Raw genomic sequence first — 21,598 nt, 5'->3', positions numbered from 1 at the left:
TCTCTCTCTCTCTCTCTCTCTCTCTCTCTCTCTCTCTCTCTCTCTCTCTCTCTCTTCAAAGCATCAAGAGTTGTATCGCCCATTCTCCCATGTATTCTATTGCCTCACCTGCATGTCAGGGTCCTATTCTATTTGAGATGATGATGATGATGACGGTGCTGATGCTGAGATCAGAACACCTGGAGGAGATGTGTCTGCCGGTAAAAAAAAAATGTAATATTAGAATCTAGGAATATTAGAGTCTCTCAATATTACAGTGATATCCTTTGCGTGTTTACGCGCAGCGGTTTTCCTTGTATTATTTTTCCAAATGTCTACCATAATATAGTTATGAGTCAGTACTCCAGAATAGAATGCTTAGTGTTTATTACTGCGATCTTCTTCTTCCTAATTTCCACTTTTATATATTTACTAATTCATTAATTTATAAAGTGGGGGAAATTGTGTGAGTTGACACTGCCTTCAGATTGAACCTTCAGATGAAAAATCTGACAGTTAACATAATATCGTACACTAAAGAAAATTAATGACGACTCGATCTCCATTCATTTTTCTTTTCCACAAAATTTAACACAATGTTTCTGCACCTCTTTCGTTGTTCACAGTTTCATATCATAATAATTTCGTGCTTTCAGTCTCTGTCTGTCTAACTCTCCTTATTTTCTACAAAATTAAACGCTATCTTTATATAATCGTTAATTGCAGTATTGTCCCAAACTAACATAATTCCAGTCTCTTTCTCTTCTCTCTCTCCTCATTTATTTTTCTTCATTCCTCAGTATTTCTTCTTTATCGTCTCATGACAAGTCCTACCTTTTTCCGCAGATTTAATGGCGCAAGATGTTACATTAATATCACAACTCGAGTCTCTATAAGTGTCTATGTAAGAGGACACTAGGGAGTCATTATCTGTGAAAATCTCCCTCCTGGAACAAGTAGCAGTTAAGGGCGCTTTTCAGCCACAAATGGACGCAACTTTTACCTTAGTGGCATAGCTCTCAATCTTGGAAAGATATTATTGAATTGCTTATAAAATTAATGTTTTCGGAATCGCCGACGAGAGAGAGTAAGAGGAAAAGAGAGACAGAGAGAGAGAGAGAGAGAGAAGGGGGAGGGATGTGGGGATTGGGGGAGGGGGGGGGAAGAGACCGGCACGTATAGGAAGAAAACAATTTCTCATTCATTGCACTTTGTATCCTGTGTGTTACGTGGTAGATGTTGAACGTAATATAGTACCGTAATATACTACTTTGCCCCCCCCACCTCGCTCGCTCTCTCTCCCCGAAACCCATTTGGCCATTTTAGCTCCCCTAACCCTTACAGAACTCTTTATGCCCATACTCATGTTATGGTTCAGCTGCCACGTCTGTGGTAACTGTTACATTATCATAAGTATTCTCGTACCTAGATTTGAAATAATTCAGTCTACTTTATATTGTTAAAGAGAATAAAGATTCTTCTCAATCCAATGTTATTTTTTGGTTTTGCTGTGTTCACAGATTTGTATGTCCTTTGTTCCCCGCACTAATTCATAATTCGGCTAGTCCGTTTTTTGGCAGCGTTATTGTGAAAGTATTAAGTCTACGGAACATTGATGAAGATTTGACGGATTTATAATTACTGTCTAGTCTTACTAAAAGTTTACATCTCTACTGAGTTTTATAATGTCTGTTTCCACCATATTTTAAATATATCCGTTCAGTCATTCTTTAGGTATTTTGTCAGAGCACACAGTGGCTTATAAGGCGCTGTACGTATAGAGCTTTGTGTCGATGGGGGTCTGACCTTTTTTATAGGATGTTTTTCAAATGATTCGGATTTTTGTGTGGGGGGGGAGTGAGTATTTGGTGTGTCACAATCAGTAGTGATTTTTTTCTAATATTTATAACCTTCAAAACTACCTAACTCGTTAAGACAGCACTTGTTCATTAATAATAATTATAATTTATGTATTGGTCCGAGTTCAAAATAAGCTGTTGAGTGACCTTGTTGGTAGTATCTCCTGTACCGAGTGGGTTTTTTACGGCAGCTACCTTGCTTCCGGACATGAATCTTGGATATTATTTTCTCTCACACATGCTGAGTCCCTGTATATAAAAAGTTTAATTGTATATCACATTCATATCTGATTGATGGAAGGAGTGAAGCATCTTTCAACTTTCACGTTACTTATGACAGAGAACAAACAACTCAACATGCAGCAGATGTTCCTGATTATCACGACCCATAGTCCAATGTTCTTAATCTTTCATTTTCTGTCTTAGGTCTCCTGCCTTTGTCTTTTCCAACGATTTTTCTCAATTACCAAATAAATTTTGTCATTTGTGATTTCTTGACAAGGTAGCATTTAATCCTTTTCCCTTTATTATCCTTTGATGAAATGATGTATTATCAGTCATTACCCTGAGCTATCAGCGCTTATGTGATTGAGGTCATAGACTTGTTTCTTGAGGGACATCCTCTCCCAAGGATTTCTCCCCCTCCAAACCTGGGTTCGACTTAGCCTCCGTATCTGCTGTCCGGTTAATAGAATGTCCCAATTACTATTCATAGCTTCTCATTTGTTTGCTACACAGGTCTCTTTTAAATTCTAGTAGGAATATATGAGAAATACTCTTCCGATGTAAGAATTTTTGTAATCACGAGCTTAACGTCTAATGAAGACTTTAATATCCCGGTCCTTAACCAGTGAAGTTAGCAACTACTTCGAAAACATTTTTACTTCTATTTCTTCTTTGTCCTAATGGATCAGTTGTCAAATCGCTGAAAAAAAAAGCAATACACTTTGACTCTTAATTCTAAATTTATGTTGATTTTATACCTCCTATACAGATACCCTCTAATCATGTTTATTCATCTAGATTTTTGTTATTTAGATTCTTGATGTTTTTACAGTCTACAGTAGTAGGGAAGATAATAACTCAAAACATATTCTGTCTTTATTATTTTGAGTTCGTGTAGAAACTATTTCGTTTTTTCTGTCTTTTTTTATTTTATTTTACCAGATTGCTCTGTCAAACATTTTCAAAGAATGAATTCTAGTGTTTTCGCCTCTGTGAAATTTCGTCATTCATGTCATCCTAGGGCTATCACTTCCTCATATCCACTCATCTCCAGCCTTTCTTCTCATATTTCTAACACATGTGATGGTCTTCCAACTCTTCTGTTGCCCACTGGAGTCCAGCTGCCGCCATCTCTCTCTCTTTCTCTCTAAAAAAAAAGCGCTAATATTTTATATTGGCCTTAACTGCCTATGTCTGGGATTCCTCTTGTACTATTCTCTTTTAGCCGGATTGAATCAAAGGCATTTCATTTAGTCAATGACCAGGCTCCCAAGTCGTATGCAGATTAGTTCGCATTTTGACGAGAAGCAATCAATACCACATTCTCGTAACGTCGTGGCCTCTTAACAACTACCAGACCTTAACTTCCCTTTTCTTATTTTATAGATATATGGGGTATTATAGGCATATGGGCTATTTGGACTATTCCTTCCTTGCTTTTTTATTTTTTCCCTTTTTTTATTTTCCATGATTCCTTTAATCTCGCTTATTCCTTGATTTAAGTCAATTGTCATGTTAGCAACTGAGCTTCGTTTTTTTAGTTCCTTGGTACTTGATAAAGGCGTTGGGTGTCCTGTACACACGCACACAAAATGTATTTATATTACATATATAATTTATATATATATATATATATATATATATATATATATATATATATATATATATATATATATATATATATATATATATCAGCAAGCCACAGGAAATGTATCTTTCTACGCATATATATATATATATATATATATATATATATATATATATATATATATATATATATATATATATATATATATATATATATATATATATATATATATATATATATATATATATATATATATATATATATATATTCGTGTGTTTGTCGAGTTTCAATACAAGAAACTGCTAACAGTTTTCAAACGTATATTTTGTATTTGTTTTGCCTCCTCTCAATTTGCAGAAATCCATCAAAACGTCAGAGCAAAAAACAAATAAGGAAACTTTGTAAATTAACCTCAAACACAGCTTAAAGAAGTTGGAAACGATACCTTTTATGACTGTTCTATTTACCTGGATTTTTTTCCGTAGAGTCGTTTATAACGATTGTGGCTGTCCGAGGGACTGCGCTACGATGGAGCAGACGTCTAGAGAAGTGGCAAGCTAAGTCTCCCAGGCGAAGGAGTATCATGGAGATTACACAAGTTTTCCTCGAGAAGTCACCAGTGACAATCCTTGGACTTACACTCGAAACAAATCGTTCAGAAGAGACTTGAGGGGATTCTTACATCTAAGCTAGGTAAGTTCAGGTAAACTTGTTCAATAAAACAGATAGGCAAAGGATAAAATGAATGCTACATGGGTAAAATACCCTGTCTGGACTCTGATACATGAAGAAGACGAGGCACGTTCCTTTTAACTTGAGAGGCCATTTAACATGGCATAAGCACCGTTAGGATTCCTATACATAAGTTTCATCAGTAATAAGTAATCCTGGACTCTTCACCTTCAGGAACGTTCTCTCTTTATTTTGATTTTTGAACCAAAATCATCATCATCCAACCACACTGCACAGATGTGAGGGGAAAAAAGGATTGAAACGGGGAAATTATAAAGCAAAAATGTAGCAAAAGCTGGAATGTTTGGATTGCCAATAACAAAGCCCAGATTTTCAATATTAGAATAACCACAGGAGGAAAATCTTGTTTTACACACGCACACACACACACACACATATATATATATATATATAATATATATATATATATATATATATATATATATATATATATATATATATATATATATATATACTATACTGTATATATAGAAGCATAGATTTGCATATTTGTTCTTTTACCAGACAGTATTACCAATGTTGTATAAAAATTATTCATGTCCAAGAGAAAACTCAATATCTCAAATCTAGCAATGCTAGCAATATTACAATTGATTTATAAGAGCGATTGCATTAGCAGAGAAACTTAGAGCCATCTCTTAATATACGTAAATACGCCAACGAAAACATGAGGTGGGCACCTTGTACCTATTCGATCATCCTTTCATAGCGGAGGTTACCTCAGCTTTCATACTGGAGCCATTCCTTCACACGCAGATAAATTTTAATCGTACTTTATCTTCTGCACGTGAGGATAAACTGCAAAAAGTATCAAAAGAACCAACAGGTAAATGTTAGTAAACAGCAAGAATAGGAAGAAAACTTTGGCAGCACTTAATAGTAACTATATCATTAAAGCAATGAAATTTTGAATATATTAAAAGAAAGGTGCTTGGTCTTTTCTCTCGCAGTTCACACCATCTGAGAAAAATTTTAATGTGAAAAAATCCCTTTCATTATTAATATAACAACATAAAATCTTTCTTGGCGTTCCCTCCTAATGCCTTCATTAATTTTACATAGTCTGAAACCTCTAAATTACTCGCGTTATAATAGCAAAAACAGTCTAGTGTCTATCATTCTTAAATCTACCCAAAATGATGATTTGGCGTGTTGCTCCATTCGGCAAACGTGAAAATATACATAACATATATAGTGGAAAATGTGCATTTTATATCAATCCTTCTTTAATGTGCCAAATGAGTGACTCTAAACCCCGATCACTCTCATTCTAATGGCAAAAACTGTTTTTAGTCAAAGATATTTAACGCATAAAAGACCTATTGTATTTCGTTATAATTAATCTGTCTAATTTTCTTCATAAATTAAATGAGGGTGTTTTTAGTATTTATTTGTAATTACAGTGTAAAACACAATAATGGGTTGTACTGCAGAATGCGAGAAAACCATGTATCATCCAAACTTCTTAATTTTCTTGATAACGTTGCATATTACTTATTATTAATGATCTAGAGTTGAAATATATACAGATAAGTTTGCGTTAGTTTCTTAAACACCAACGCATATGCCACTCTCGAAATACCATCAGTTTAGGATGGAAATACATATTGAGTTTCGATTGGTGTAACTCAAATTTTCTAATTAGATGTTTACACAAAGCTGTGAAATAAAAATTGTTCTTTTTAAAGGAAAACTTGCAGAATAAAACCTCTTTTAATCATAAATATTAAAAGGTTAAATTTTTAAGCATTTTAGTATTAAAAGATTGGAGGTCGATAAATGTTTAATGCTAAAAATATAAATGATTTTTCATTAATGCTCAAATTTATGCTTATAATAGGAATTTATTCAGTATTCTGTTTTAATAATGAAACATTTTTTTCTTGAAATACTCAGTGCTTCTTTGTAAATAATGGTTGCCTTAGTAACAACTATGAGACAACCGATCAGATTTAAGGTTAGAACAATTTTCATCGACCAGTCGAAACACTATATATTTCCCGCCTAAGCAACAGTATACTGTACATAATGATTTCCTCACATTTCTTGCGTTGCTGCTTGGCAGAAAGTAACATTCCTGAATTATGAGCACCGATTTAATGTCGATCATTGTGATTTTTGGAACTTATTAACAACTATTATTTCCAACGTGATTAAGATTCTGATTACCTACAGGGATTTTACAACATACCACAACTTCAGCTGAGTTTAGGCATTTCCTCCGATATAAAAAATGAAAAACTGGCATAGGGAAAAAATAAAACTGCAAACGTTACTTAAGCATTTATTCAGTCGTTTTCACTACAGAAGTTTGCAGAATACAGAGGGTCTTCACACTTACTCAAATGAATGCAAATTGATTCACTAGAGGTTTTTTATAACCTGACATTTTCAATATTACCAGTAATGACATTTATTATATAGTGTTTTGGTTTATATTGTTAAATTGGAAATGTAACATTTATATTGGAAAATCTGTTGATTAATGGTAAAAAAGTATTGAGGTCTACTTTTAATTATTTATAAATATAGTAAGGGGTTTTAATGTAGAATATGAGAAAACAATCGGCATCCAAAATGCTTAATTTTCTTTATCACATTCCAAATTATTGTTAATAATCTTCATTGGGGCGAAAAAAAAACAAACGTATGAAAAGAAAAACCAGAAACAATTTCGAGTTACACCCTTTTTTCTTTTAAATTAAACAGCAACGGATAAGTAATAGTAACTCTGGAAGTGCCCGTCACGTATGGGCGAGAAAGTGTACTGCGTTTTGATTGGCTGGTAAAAACGAATGTAACACGAATTCTGACTGGATGTCTCATAGGTGTTACTTTAATAACTTAATGTTTACACAGAGCGCTGAAACGAAAAACCATTTCATTCTCTAAAGAAGAAAACAGAATAAAATCCCTTATACGCATAAATAAAGCCATAATATGAATCAATGTAATTTTTTACATTAAAAGATTATGAGAGATTTTGTGAATACCATCAGTAAAGTATTTCTTCAAAGGGTTATTTGTAGGATAATGACGATTCTGCAAAACGTCGTCTGATTTTCACGCACAATACCCTAAGGTATGGAAGCAATGGCATGCCTCTTTTGTAAACATTTGTTAGTATCCTAATGTCATTATAAATTTAAGGAATTTCGAATGTTATTTTAATGTAATATGTAGATGGATAAATTATGTAAATAATTCAGAGGAAAGTTACACGGTCATGAAATTTATCAAATTATTCTAAGAGTAGTGAATTACCATTAATTCCTTGAACTTCAGTTTCATCGAGTGTAAATAATGTGAGGCAGACAATTACCTGGCGCTTTTAACATAAACCTAACATGAAATTAAGCCAAAAATGGCATTCTTTACCGATATAGTGACTTTGTACGGATGCAAGTTCATAAAAGGAAAGTATGTCGACAAGAGAGATGCCATTGTTTCAAGACCATGAGGTAATGTATATGAAGTGTAGACGAATTTTAGCAGTATTGCCAAATCAATTGGAAATGGGTTTCTGAAGAAATACTTTAATCGTGGTAATCGCAAGAGATTTGTTAATATTAATAACATAATAAATTTCCAGGAATGTTTTTTATGTTTGTGAGAGACATTTATTCACTGTTCTATTTTAATAACAATAGTTTTTACTTGAACTAATTCTGGTGCTGTTTGTAAGCAGTAGTTGCCATGGTAACAACTACGGGACAACCAATCAAAATTAGATTAGGGGTAATGTTCATAGACCAATCGAAATGCAGTCTATTCACCGCCTAAAATAAGTGTATGGCTTGGGTTCCTCTCACTTTATGCGTTGCTGTCTGGAAAAAATGAAAATCGCGAGTTTTTTCAGTGTAATTATGAAAAAATTAAGTCGCCTGAAAAATTTATAACGAAAATTTATAAGTTAAAATTCTTTTGAAAGGGTCTAAGGGAGGCCCAGAAACCCTGATCATGGTCATTTCAATGGCAAAAATGTTTCTGATATAAAGAAATACCATTCAGGCTCTTTAATTTTGTTAATTATGCTACAGATTACTTTCAATAGGCCTCTAGAGTCCAAATGATCGACAAACTCTAACCCATACTAGAACTTCTCTTGGGTAATTCAATTTTTTTTAATCTTTCATATGAAAACAGTGTCATCTGACTACAAAAAAACTGAGAACCGTTTATTGCAGTTTTATTCAGCGGTGCCAAATCTCGTTTGCATTGCAAAAAGTTTGCAATATATGAAGGGTCCTCACACAAGCTCCGGGTAAAAAAAAACCTGAGCTGTTTTGTAAATTACATTTTATTATTGTTAATAATTTTATTCGCTATTTGGTGTTTTGCCCTGTATTTCTAAACGGAAATACAGATTTACAATTATTATTTTTATAATAAGTTGAAATTCCCTGAAAAAATCTTGAGTGAGGGACTAAAATCCTAATCAGACTCATCATAATGGAAAAACATATTTTTGTTACAAAGAAATTGCAGTAAATAACAGGTATCATACATTTTGCATAATTAATTTACCTGTGATATGAAGTTGCTGTGATGGTGTTCTTTAGTATTTACTGAGAATTAAGATATAACACCAGATAATATTTTTTATTTCAGATGGGAAAATCCCTAGGCATCCACACCTCGTAATTTTGGTAAATTTTTTGCGAATTACTTTCAATAAGCCTGTAAGTCCACATGATGGACACATACCCAAAAAAATAAGTAACAAAGAAAAGAGCATCTCGAAAGTAAGAGTAACTCTCGAAGTGCAGGTAGTTTAAGCGGGAAATATTTACTGGGTTTCGATTGGTTAACGGTAACTCGATTCTGATTGGGCATTGTTTCTCTAACTTGAGGTAATGTATATGAAAAGCAGACGACCTTTAGCAGTTTGCAAAAACATGAAAAAGATCCTAATGAAAAAATGTTTTAATGAAAGTAATTACCAAAGTTGTTTTAACCTATTAGTATTAAAGTAGAAATACATTATATTGCATGTTTTTATGTACTTACAAGAGAAATTTACTCATTGTTCTATTTTAAAATTAAACTTTTGTTTCTTGAAGTAATTCCAGTGCTGTTTGTAAATAGTGGTTTCCATGGTAACAACCCCGAGACAACCAATCAGAACTACAGGAGAGAGAATTTTCATCGACCAGTCAAAACGCAGGTTATATTTCCCGCCTCAGCCAACAGTACATCGTGGGTTCCTCTCACTTATGCGCTGCTGTTTGGAAAAAAAGTGAGCTCTTTGAATATTTTTTACTCCTCAGAGGTTGTTTGTTTATTAACAGTAAGTAATTTTCAGCGTATTAAGAAAATTAAGACGAAAATTTTACAAGTTAAGATTCTTTTGATTAGCTGTAAAAGTAGGTACAAAAACCCTGATTATAGCCATTCCAATTTGAACAAAATTTCTGATATAATTTTGTTACATAAGCTGCAAATTACTTTCAGTAAACCAAATGATCATCATAAACCGAAACCATACCAGGGTAGTTTAATTTTTGTCATTTTTGTTATAAAAAAGGGGTCATCTGAGTAAAAAAAACTGAGAAGCGTTTACTGCAAACAGTTTTATTCAGCGGTTCCAAATCTCGTTTGCACTGCAAAAAGTTTACAATATATGAATGGTCCTCACAGAAGCTCCTTGTAAAAAAAAACTGAGCTGTTTTGTAAATTACATTTTCTTATTTAATAATCATTATTTGGTATTTTGCTTTATATTTCTAAACTGATCACTATGCATGGAAAATAGCTACATTTGGACAATTGATTGCAATCTGGCCATATTGCAGGGGGCCTAAAAAGGCCCGAATAGTAAGGGTGTTTTTTAGGGTCAAACGGACTTTTCCCTAGAGCTGAGAAAAATGCTGACTAATGGCAAGCAATTCATCACTGTGCATGGAAAATGGCCACATTTGGACAATTGATTGCAATCCGGCCATATTGCAGTGGGGCAAAAAGGCCCGAATAGTAAGGCAACCTTGGGTTTTTTGGGGGTCAAATGGACTTTTCCCTAAAACTGAGAAAAATGCAGCCTATTGGCTCGCCATTAGGCTGCATTTCTCTCAGTTCGAAGGAAAAGCCCTTCTGACCCACAGAAAACACCCAAGGCCTTACCATTTGGGCCAGTTTTGGCCAAATGTAATAAGGCCGAATTGCAATCACTTGTCCAAATGTGGTCATTTTCCATGCATAGTGATCAATTGCTTGAAACTAGGCTGCATTTTTCTCAGGTCAAGGGAAAAGTCCTTTTGACCCCCGAAAAGCAACCAAGGCCTTACCATTCGGGCCATTTTTGTCCGCCCCCTGTAATATGGCCGAATTGCAATCAGTTATCCAAATGTTGCCATTTTCCATTAGGCAGCATTTTTCTCAGTTTAAAGAAAAAGTCCGTATGAACCCCAAAAAACACCATTCAGGCCATTTTTGGCCCCCTGCAGTATGGCCTAATTGTAAATGTGGCCATGTTCCATGCATAGTGATCAATTGCTTGCCATTAGGCAGCATTTTTCTCAGTTTGAAGGAAAATTCTGTTTGACACCGAAAAGACACCCTTACCATTCGGGCCATTTTTGGCCCCCTGCAATATGGCCGTATTGCAATCAATTGTCCAAATGTGGCCATTTTCCATGAATAGCGATGAACTGCTTGCTATTAGGGCCATTTTTAGCCCCTGCAATATGGCTGAATTGCAATCAGTTGTCCACACGTGGCCATTTTCCATATATAGTGATCAGTTGCTTTTTGGCCCCCCTTCAATATTGTCAAATTGCAATCAGTTATAAAAAATGTGACCATTTTCCATGCACAGTTATAAAAAAAATACTTGCCATTATGTTGCATTTTCTCAGTTTAAAGGAAAATTCCGTTTGACCCCCAAAAAACACCCAAGGCCTTACCATTAGGGCCATTTTTGGCCCACTGCTAAATAGCCAAATTGCAGTGCATTGTCCAAATATAGGCATTTTCCATGCATAGTGGTCAATTGCTTGCCATTAGAATGCATTTTTCTCAGTTTGAAGGAAAAGTCCTTTTGACCCCCAAAAAACAACTATTCGGAACATTTTTGCTCCCCTGCAATATGGCTGAATTGCAATTAGTTGTCGAAATGTGGCCGTTTTCCATGCATAGTGATCAATTACTCACCATTAGGCTGCATTTTCTCAGTTTGAAGGGAAAGTCCGTTTGACCCCCCAAAAATACCCAAGGCTATATATAGCCTTAAATTTTGGGCCATTTTTGTCCCACTGCTATATAGCCGAATTGCAATCAGTTGTCTAAATGTGGCCGTTTTCCATGCATAGTGATCAGTTCCTTGCCATTAGGCAGCATTTTTCTCATGTTGAAGGAAAAGTCAGTTTGACCACTAAAAAACACCTAAGGCTATCCTTACTGTTTTAGCCATTTTTGGCCCCCAGCTATATGGCCAAATTGTAATCATTTGTCCAAATGTTGCCGTTTTCCATAGGTTGTGATCAGTTGCTTCCCATTAGGCAGCATTTTTCTCATGCTGAAGGAAAAGTCCGTTTGACCCCCAAAAAACACCCAAGCCTATATATCTTTACCATTTAGGCCATTTTTCCCCCCTGTAATATGGCCGAATTGCATTCAGTTGTCGAAATGTGGCCATTTTCCATGCATATTGATCACTTGCTTGCCATTAGGCATTTTTCTCAGTTTAAAGGAAAAGTCAGTTTGACCCCCAAAAAACAACTATTCCGGCCATTTTTGTCCCACTGCAATATGGCCGAATCGCAATCATTAAGTCCAAATGTGGCCATTTTCCTTTCATAAAGGTCAGTTGCTTGCCATTAGGCTGCATCTTTCTCAGTTCGAGGGTAAAGTCCGTTTGACCCCCAAAAAACACCTAACACAGACTTACCCTTCGGTCCATTTTTGGCTCCTGAAATATGGCTGAATTTCAATCAATTGTCCAAATGTGGCCATTTTCCATGCATAGTGATCAATTGCTTGCCATTAGGCATGATTTTTCTGTTTCAAGTAAAAAACCATTTGACCCCCAAAAAAACAACTAATCCGGCCATTTTTGGCCCGCTGTAATGTGGCTGAAGTTCAATAAATTGTACGTGTGGTCATTTTCCTTCCATCAATTGCTTGCCATTAGGAAAAGTCTGTTTGACCCCCAAAAACACCCAAGGCCTTAACATCCGGGCCATTTCTGGCCCACTGCTATATAGCCAAATTGTAATGAATTGTTCAAATATGGCTATTTTCCATGTATAGTCATCACTTGCTTGCCAGTAGGCTGTATTTTTTCAGTTTCAAGGAAAAGTCCGTTTGACCCCCCAGAAACAACTTATATCTATAACCCTACAACTCAGGCCATGTTGTCTCACTGCAATATGGCCGAATTGCAATCAGTTCTTCAAATGAAGCCCGTTAACTTTTACTCCTTGTTAATTTTTACCCCCTGCTAATCTGTACTCACTGTTAATTTTTACTCCATTATATTTATCCCCTGTTAATTTTTACCCCTTGTTATTTCTTACCCTCTGTTAATTTTTTACCCCCGGTTTATTTTTACCCCGTTATTTTTTACCTTCTGTTAATTTTTACCCCTTGTTATTTTTTAACCCCTGTTAATTTTTACCCCGTTATTTTATACCCCGTTAATTTTTACCCCGTTATTTTTACTCACTTATCTTTTGTACTTACTGTTAATTTTTACCCCATGTTATTTTTACCCCATTATTCTTTACCCCCTAAAAATTTTTACCCCTGTTATTTTTTACCCATTATAGTTACCTACTGTTACTTTTTTTAATCTGCTTTTAATTTTTACCCCCTGTTATTTTTTACCCCTGTTAATTTTTAACCCCCTGTTGATTTTAACCCGTTATTTTTTACCCCTATTAATTTTTACCCCATTATTTTTTACCCCCTGTTAATTTTTACCCCTTCTTGATTTTTACCCATATTTTTTACCCATTATTTTTTACCCCCTACTAATTTTAACCCCCTATTATTTCTTGCCATTAATTTTTACAGATATTTTTTACTCTATTATTTCTTACCCTGTTAATTTATACCCCGTTAAATTTTCCCCCATTATTATTAAGCCCGTTTATTTTTAGCCCTTGTTTTTATCCCGTTAATTTTTAGCCCTTGTTATTTTCTACACCTTGTTAATTTTTACCGTTATTTTTTACTCCCTGTTATTTTTTACTCCCAGTTAATTTTTACTCATGTTAATTTTACCATTTATTTTTTCACCATTGTTAATTTTTACTCATTAATTTTTACCCATAGTTTTTACACCTGTTATTATTTACCCATTGTTAATTTTTACCCCATAATTTATAACCCCCTGTTAATTTTTACCCCCGGTTATTTTTTACCCCTTGTTATTTTTTACCCCCTGTTGTTTTTTACCCTCTGTTAGTTTTTACCCCGTTATTTTTCACCCCCTGTTATTTTTAACATGTTATTTTCGCCCCCTATTATTTTTTACCCCTTTTTAATTTTTACCCCTTGTTAATTTTTAGCCATGTTATTTTTTGCCCCTGTTAATTTTACCTCCTGTTAATTTTTACCCCCTGTTATTTTTTACCCCAGTTATTTTTTACCCCTGTTAATTTTTCCCCGTTATTTTTTGCGCCTGTTAATTTTTACCCCCTGCTATTTTTTTACACCATTACTTTTTACCCCCGTTAATTTTTACCCCATTATTTTTTACCTCCTATTAATTTTTACCATTACTTTTCCCCCGTTAATTTTTACCTCCTGTTATTTTTACCCACTTATTTTTTATCCCTTGTTAATTTTTACCCTGTTTATTTTTTACCCCAGGTTGATTTTTGCCCATGTTATTTTTTACCCATTATTTTTTGCCCTGTTAATTTTACCTGTTAAATCATACCCCTATTTTTTATACCCTGTTAATTTTTACTCCATTATTTTTACCACCTGTTAATTTTTACCCTTTAATATTTACCCCATTATTTTTTAACCCATGTTAATTCCTACCCTGTTAATTTTACCCGTTAATTTTTAGCCCATGTTAATTTTTACCCCTGTTAATTTTTACCCCTGTTAATTTTTACCCCCTGTTGATTTTTACCCGTTATTTTTACACCATGTTAATTTCTACCTCTTATTATTTACGCCTGTTAATTTTTAATCCCTGTTAATTTTTATCCTTGTTATTTTTACCCCTGTTAATTTTTACCACATTATTTTTTACCCCATTAATTTTTCATGTTAATTTTTACCCCCTGTTACTTTTTACTCGCTGTTAATTTTTACCCATGTTATTTTTACCCCTGTTAATTTTTACTCCCTGTTATTTTTTACCCCCAGTTAATTTTTACTCATGTTAATATCTACCCCTATTTTTACCCCTGTTATTATTTTCCGCTCATTAAATTTTTACCCCATTATTTTTACCACCTGTTTTTTACACCGTTATTTTTTACCCCTGCTAATTTTTACCCCTTGTTATTTTTTTACCTCCTTTAATTTTTATCCCTTGTTATTTTTTACGCTGTTGATGTATACCCGTTATTTTTTACCCGTTATTTTTCATCCTGTTATTTTTTACCCCTGTTATTTTTTACCTGTCATTTTTTATCCCATTAATTTTCACACCTGTTATTTTTTACCCCCGGTTAATTTTAACTCATGTTAATTGTTACCCATATTTTTTACCCTTTGTTAATTTTTACTCCGTTATTTTTTATCCCCTGCTAATTTTTACCCCTTGTTACTTTTTACCCTCTGTTAATTTTTACCTTGTTATTTTTTACCTCCTGTTATTTTTTACCCAGTGCCATTTTTTACCCCTTGCTAATTTTTACCCCATTATCTTTTACCCCCTGTTAATTTTTACCCCTTGTTATTTTTTTTTACCCCATGTAAATTTTTACACCCTGTTAATTTTTACCCCCTGTTATTTTTACCTTGTTATTTTTTACCCCTGCCATTTTTTACCCATGTTATTTTTCACTGCTGTTATTTTCACCCCGTTACTTTTTACCCCCAGTTAATTTTTAGCCATGTTACTTTTTACCCCTGTTATATTTTACCCATTCTTTTTTATCTCCAGTTAATTTTTACCCCGTTATTTTTTATCCTTGTTATTTGTACCCCCCTGTGAATGTTTAACACATGATAATATTTACTCCATGTTAATTTTTACCCACGTTAATTTTCCTCCCTTGTTATTTTTTACCCCGTTCATTTTTATCCCTGTTATTTTTCTCCATGTTAATTTATACCCCTTTATTTTTTACCCCTTTCAATTTTTACCCCATGCTAATTTTTACACCCTGTTAATTTTTACCCCTTGTTATTTTTACCCTCTATTTATTTTATCCCATGTTAATATTTACCATCCGTTAATTTTTACCCATTCTTATTTTTTACCCCATTAATTTTTACCCTTTGTTAATTTTTACCCCCTGTTATTTTTTTATCCCCTACTAATTTTTACCCCTTGTTACTTCTTACCCTCTGTTAATTTTTACCTTGTTACTTTTTGCCCCCTGTTATTTTTTACCCTGTCATTTTTACCCCCTGTTAATTTTTACCCCTTGTTATTTTTTTTTACCCCATGTAAATTTTTACATCCTGTTAATTTTTACCCCCTGTTATTTTTACCTTGTTATTTTTTACCCCTGCCATTTTTTACCCATGTTATTTTTCACTGCTGTTATTTTCACCCCGTTACTTTTTACCCCCAGTTAATTTTCAGCCATGTTACTTTTTACCCGTTATATTTTACCCATCCTTTTTTATCTCCAGTTAATTTTTACCCCGTTATTTTTTATCCTTGTTATTTGTACCCCCTGTGAATGTTTTAACACGATAATATTTACTCCATGTTAATTTTTACCCACGTTAATTTTACTCCCTTGTTATTTTTTATCCCTGTTATTTTTATCCATGTTAATTTTTACCCCGTTATTTTTACCCCCTTTCAATTTTTACCCCATGCTAATTTTTACACCCTGTTAATTTTTACCCCTTGTTATTTTTACCCTCTATTTATTTTATCCCATGTTAATATTTACCATCCGTTAATTTTTACCCATTCTTATTTTTTACCCCATTAATTTTTACCCTTTGTTAATTTTTACCCCCTGTTATTTTTTTATCCCCTACTAATTTTTACCCCTTGTTACTTCTTACCCTCTGTTAATTTTTACCTTGTTGCTTTTTACCCTCTGTTATTTTTTACCCTGTCATTTTTACCCCTTGTTAATTTTTACCCCAATATCTTTTACCCTCTGTTAATTTTTACCTCTTGTTATTTTTTACCCCATGTAAATTTTTACACCCTGTTAATTTTTACCCCCTGTTATTTTTACCTTGTTATTTTTTACCCCTGCCATTTTTAACCCATGTTATTTTTCACTGCTGTTATTTTCACCCCGTTAATTTTTAGCCATGTTACTTTTTACTCCTGTTATATTTTACCCATTCTTTTTTATCTCCAGTTAATTTTTACCACGTTATTTTTTACCCCTTGTTATTTGTACCCCCTGTGAATTTTTATCCCTTCTTAATATTTACTCCATGTTAATTTTTACCCCCGTTAATTTTACTCCCTTGTTATTTTTTACCCCCTGTTCATTTTTACCCGTTATTTTTATCCATGTTAATTTTTACCCCATGCTAATTTTTACACCCTGTTAATTTTTATTCCTTGTTATTTTTACCCTCTATTTATTTTATCCCATGTTGATATTTACCATCCGTTAATTTTTACCCTTTGTTAATTTTTTACCCCTTGATATTATTACCCCATTATTTTTACCCCATGTTAATTTTTACCCCTTGTTATTTTTTTAAGACATTAATTTTTTTTTATTTTATCCCCTGTTATTTTTACCCTGTTAGTTTTTAACCCTTGTTATTTTTACCCCGTTAATTTTTACCCCTTGCTATTTTCTAAGACATTAATTTTTACCCCTTGTTAATGTTCACCCCTGTTAATTTTATCCCTTGTTATTTTTACACCCTGTTAATTTTTATCCCTTGTTATTTTTACCCCCTGTTATTTTTTACCACATTAATTTTTACCCCTTGATAATTTTTACTCTATTATTTTTTTACCCTATTATTTTTTACTCCATTATTTTTTAACCCATGTTATTTTTTACATCCTGTTATTTTTTACCCACTTAATTTTTACCCAGTGTTATTTTTTACCCCTTATTTTTTTACTCCTAATTTTTACACCTTTTATTTTTTACCCCATTAATTTTTACCGCTATTATTTTTTACCCCTTGTTATTTTTTACTCCGTTATTTTAGCCGTTCTTAATTTTTACCCCGTTAATTTTTAGTCATGTTATTTTCTACCCGTTACTTTTTACCACCTATTGATTTTAACCCCATGGTATTTTTTAACCCATGTTAATTTTTACCCCCTCTTATTTTTAACCCCAGTTATTTTTAACCTGCTGTTAATTTTTACCCCCTGTTAATTTTAACCTGTTAATTTTTACCCACTGTTAATTTTTATCCCCTGTTAACATTTACCCCATGTTAATTTTTACCCCTGTTAATTTTTACGCCCATTAATTTTTACTCCCTTGTTATTCCCCCGTTCATTATTACCCCTGTTATTTTTTACCCATGTTAAAATTTACCCCCTGTTATTTTTTTACCCATTTTAATTTTTACCCTATGCTAATTTTTCCACCCTGTTAATTTTTACAGTTATTTTTACCCCCTATTTATTTTTTACACCATGTTAATATTTACCCCCAGTTAATTTTTACCCCCTGTTAATCTTTACCCCATTAATTTTTACCTGCTGTTAATTTTTACCCATTCTTATTTTTTACCCACTGTTATTTTTTAACCTTTGTTAATTTTTACCCCTGATTAATATTACCCCCTGTTATTTTTACCCATGTTAATTTTTACCCCTTGTTATTTTTACCCCCTGTTATTTTTTACCCCATTAATTTTTACCCCTTGTTAATTTTTACCCCCTGTTAATTTTTCCCTGCTGTTTTTACTACCCCTTGTTATTTTTACCCCGTTATTTTTAACACCGTTACTTTTAACCCCCATTATTTTTTACCTTGTTAATTTTTACCCCGTTATTTTTTACCGTTATATTTTACCTACTGTTATTTTTTACCCCCATATTATTTTTACCCACTTATATTTTACCCTGTTAATTTTTACCCAGTTATTTTTACCCCTGTTAACTTTAACCCCATGTTGAATTTTACTCGTTATATTTTACCCGCTGCAAAATTTTTACTTGTCAATTTTTATCCTATTAGATTTTACACTGTTATTTTTTACCCCTACTATTTTTTATCCCTGTTATTTTTTACCCCTACTATTTTTTATCCCCTGTTAATTTTTGCCCTGTTATTTTTTACCGCCTGTTATTTTTACCCCCTAATATTTTTAGCCCATTATTTTGTACCCCGTTAATTTTTACTCTTTGTTATTTTTACCCCTTGTTATTTTTTACTCCATCACTTTTTACCCCCTGTTAATTTTTACCCCATTATTTTTCACCTTTTAATTTTTACCATTATTTCCCCCTTTAATTTTTACCTTTTCTTATTTTTACCCGCTGGTATTTTTTATCTTGTTAATTTTTTACCCCAGGTTGATTTATGCCCATGTTATTTTTTACCCCTGTTATTTTCTGCCCTATTAATTTTTACCTGTTAATTTTTACCCCCTATTGTTTTTTGTACCCTGTTAATTTTTACTCCATTATTTTTACCACCTGTTAATTTTTACCCCATTATTTTTTAACCCGTATTATTTCTTACCGTTATTTTTACTCATTAATTTTTAGCCCATGGTAATTTTTACCCCCTGTCAATTTTTACCCCTGGTTATTTTTTACCCCGTTAATTTTTACCTGTTATTTTTTACACCCTGTTAATTTTACCCCTTGTTATTATTCACGCCTGTTAATCTTTACCCCCAGTTAATTTTTATCCCTTGTTATTTTTTACCCCTGTTAATTTTTACCACGTTATTTTTTACCCCATTAATTTTCATTCATGTTAATTTTTACCCATTTACTTTTTACCCGCTGTTAATTTTTACCTTGTGTTATTATTTACCCGTTAATTTTTACTCCGTTATTTTTTATCCCCAGTTAATTTTTACTTATGTTAATATTTACCCATATTTTTACCCCTGTTGTTATTTACCCCTCATTAAATTTTTACTCCATTATTTTTTACCCCCTTGTTATTTTTACATCATGTTATTTTTTACCCGTGCTAATTTTTACCCCGTTATTTGTACCCCTGTTAATTTTGACCCCTTGTTATTTTTTATCCCTTGTTATTTATTATGCTTGTTGATATTTACCCATTATTTTTATCCTGTTATTTTTTACACCGTTATTTTTTATGTCATTTTTTATCCCATTAATTTTTTACCCCTGTCAATTTTTACCCCTTGTTAATTTTTACCTCATTATTATTTGCCCCGTTATTTTTTACTCCCTGCTAATTTTTACCCCTTGTTACTTTTTACCCTCTGTTAATTTTTACCTTATTATTTTTCCCCCTGTTATTTTTTACCCCTGTCATTTTTTACCCCTTGTAAATTTTTACTCCATTATTTTTTACCCGCTGTTAACTTTTACCCCTTGTTATTTTTTACCCTATGTAAATTTTTACACCCTGTTAATTTTTACCCCCTTTTATTTTTACCTTGTTATTTTTTACACCTGCCATTTGTAACCCATGTTATTTTCTATTGCTGTTATTTTCACCCCCTGTTAATTTTTAGCCATGTTTCTTTTTACCCCTGTTATATTTTACCAATTCTTTTTTGTCTCCTGTTAATTTTTACCCCCTGTTATTTTTACCCCGTTTTATTTGTACCCCTGTGAATTTTTAACACTTGTTAATATTTACTCCATGTTAATTTTTACCCCCGTTAATTTTACTCCCATGTTATTTTTTACCCCCTGTTCATTTTTACCCCTGTTATTTTTACCCATGTTAATTTTTACCCCGTTATTTTTTGCCCCTTTTAATTTATAGCCCATGCTAATTTTTACACCCTGTTAATTTTTACCCCTTGTTATTTTTTCCCTCTATTTTATCCCATGTTAATATTTACCATCCGTTAATTTTTACTCCGTCAATTTTTATCCATTCATATTTTTAACCCCGTTAATTTTTACCCTTTGTTAATTTTACCCCTTGTTATTTTTTAAGACATTTTTACCCATTCATATTTTTTACCCCCTCTTAATTTTTACCCCGTTAATTTTTACCCCTTGCTGTTTTTAAGACATTAATTTTTATCCCTTGTTAATGTTTACCCCCTGTTAATTTTATCCCCTGTTATTTTTACTCCCTGTTAATTTTTACCCCTTGTTATTTTTACCCTCTGTTATTTTTTACATTAATTTTTACCCCCCGTGATTTTTTACCCCTTGATAATTTTTACCCCATTATTATTTTACCCTGTTATTTTTTATTCCCTATTACTTTTTACGCCCTTTTTTTAACCCATGTTATTTTTTTCCTCCTGTTATTTTTTTACCCACTTAATTTTTACCCAGTGTTATATTTTACCCCTATTATTTTTACTCCTAATTTTTACACCTTTTTTTTTACCCCATTAATTTTTACCACTGTTATTTTTTACCCCTTGTTATTTTCACCCTGTTATTTTACCCCTTCTTAATTTTTACCCCCTGTTAATTTTTCGTCATGTTATTTTTTACCCCTGTTACTTTTTACCACCTATTAATTTTTACCCCATGGTATTTTTTACCACCTCTTATTTTTAACTGCAGTTATTTTTAACCTGCTGCTAATTTTTACCCCCTTTTATTTTTTACTCCCTGTTAATTTTTATCCCCTGTTAATATTTACCCCGTGTTAATTTTAACCCCGTTAATTTTAACCCCATTAATTTTTACTCCCTTGTTATTTTTCCCCCCTGTTCATTATTACTCCTGTTATTTTTACCCATCTTAAATTTTACCCCCTATTTTTTACCCATGTTAAATTTTACCCCCCTGTTATTTTTTACCCCATGCTAATTTTTCACCCTGTTAATTTTCACACTTATTTTTACCCCCTATTTATTTTTACACCATGTTAATATTTACCCCTGGTTAATTTTTACCCCATTAATTTTTACCCCCTGTTAATCTTTACCCCGTTAATTTTTACCTGCTGTCAATTTTTACCCATTCTTATTTTTTACCCCT

At 32.8% G+C, this 21,598-nt stretch overlaps 2 long non-coding RNA genes across 3 annotated transcripts in view; one reads left to right on the top strand and one right to left on the bottom strand.

Moving 5' to 3' along the window:
• Positions 1 to 21,598, top strand: part of LOC136834949 (uncharacterized) — a 117,450-nt gene that overhangs the window by 89,177 nt on the left and 6,675 nt on the right. For both annotated transcript variants that reach the window (XR_010851934.1, XR_010851933.1), the window contains exons 2-3: positions 4,137 to 4,344; positions 9,468 to 9,643. This is a non-coding gene — a long non-coding RNA (uncharacterized lncRNA). The remainder of the gene's footprint in view (positions 1 to 4,136; positions 4,345 to 9,467; positions 9,644 to 21,598) is intronic.
• The window catches only part of LOC136834950 (uncharacterized), a 322,137-nt gene continuing 307,214 nt past the window's right edge, over positions 6,676 to 21,598 (bottom strand). The window contains exon 9 of the long non-coding RNA XR_010851935.1: positions 6,676 to 9,628. This is a non-coding gene — a long non-coding RNA (uncharacterized lncRNA). The remainder of the gene's footprint in view (positions 9,629 to 21,598) is intronic.

Source organism: Macrobrachium rosenbergii, chromosome 4, assembly GCF_040412425.1.
Source record: "Macrobrachium rosenbergii isolate ZJJX-2024 chromosome 4, ASM4041242v1, whole genome shotgun sequence".
Lineage (NCBI taxonomy): Eukaryota > Metazoa > Arthropoda > Malacostraca > Decapoda > Palaemonidae > Macrobrachium > Macrobrachium rosenbergii.
The sequence above is the reverse complement of the archived record's forward strand: the minus strand, read 5'-3'. Positions and strand labels throughout refer to the sequence as shown.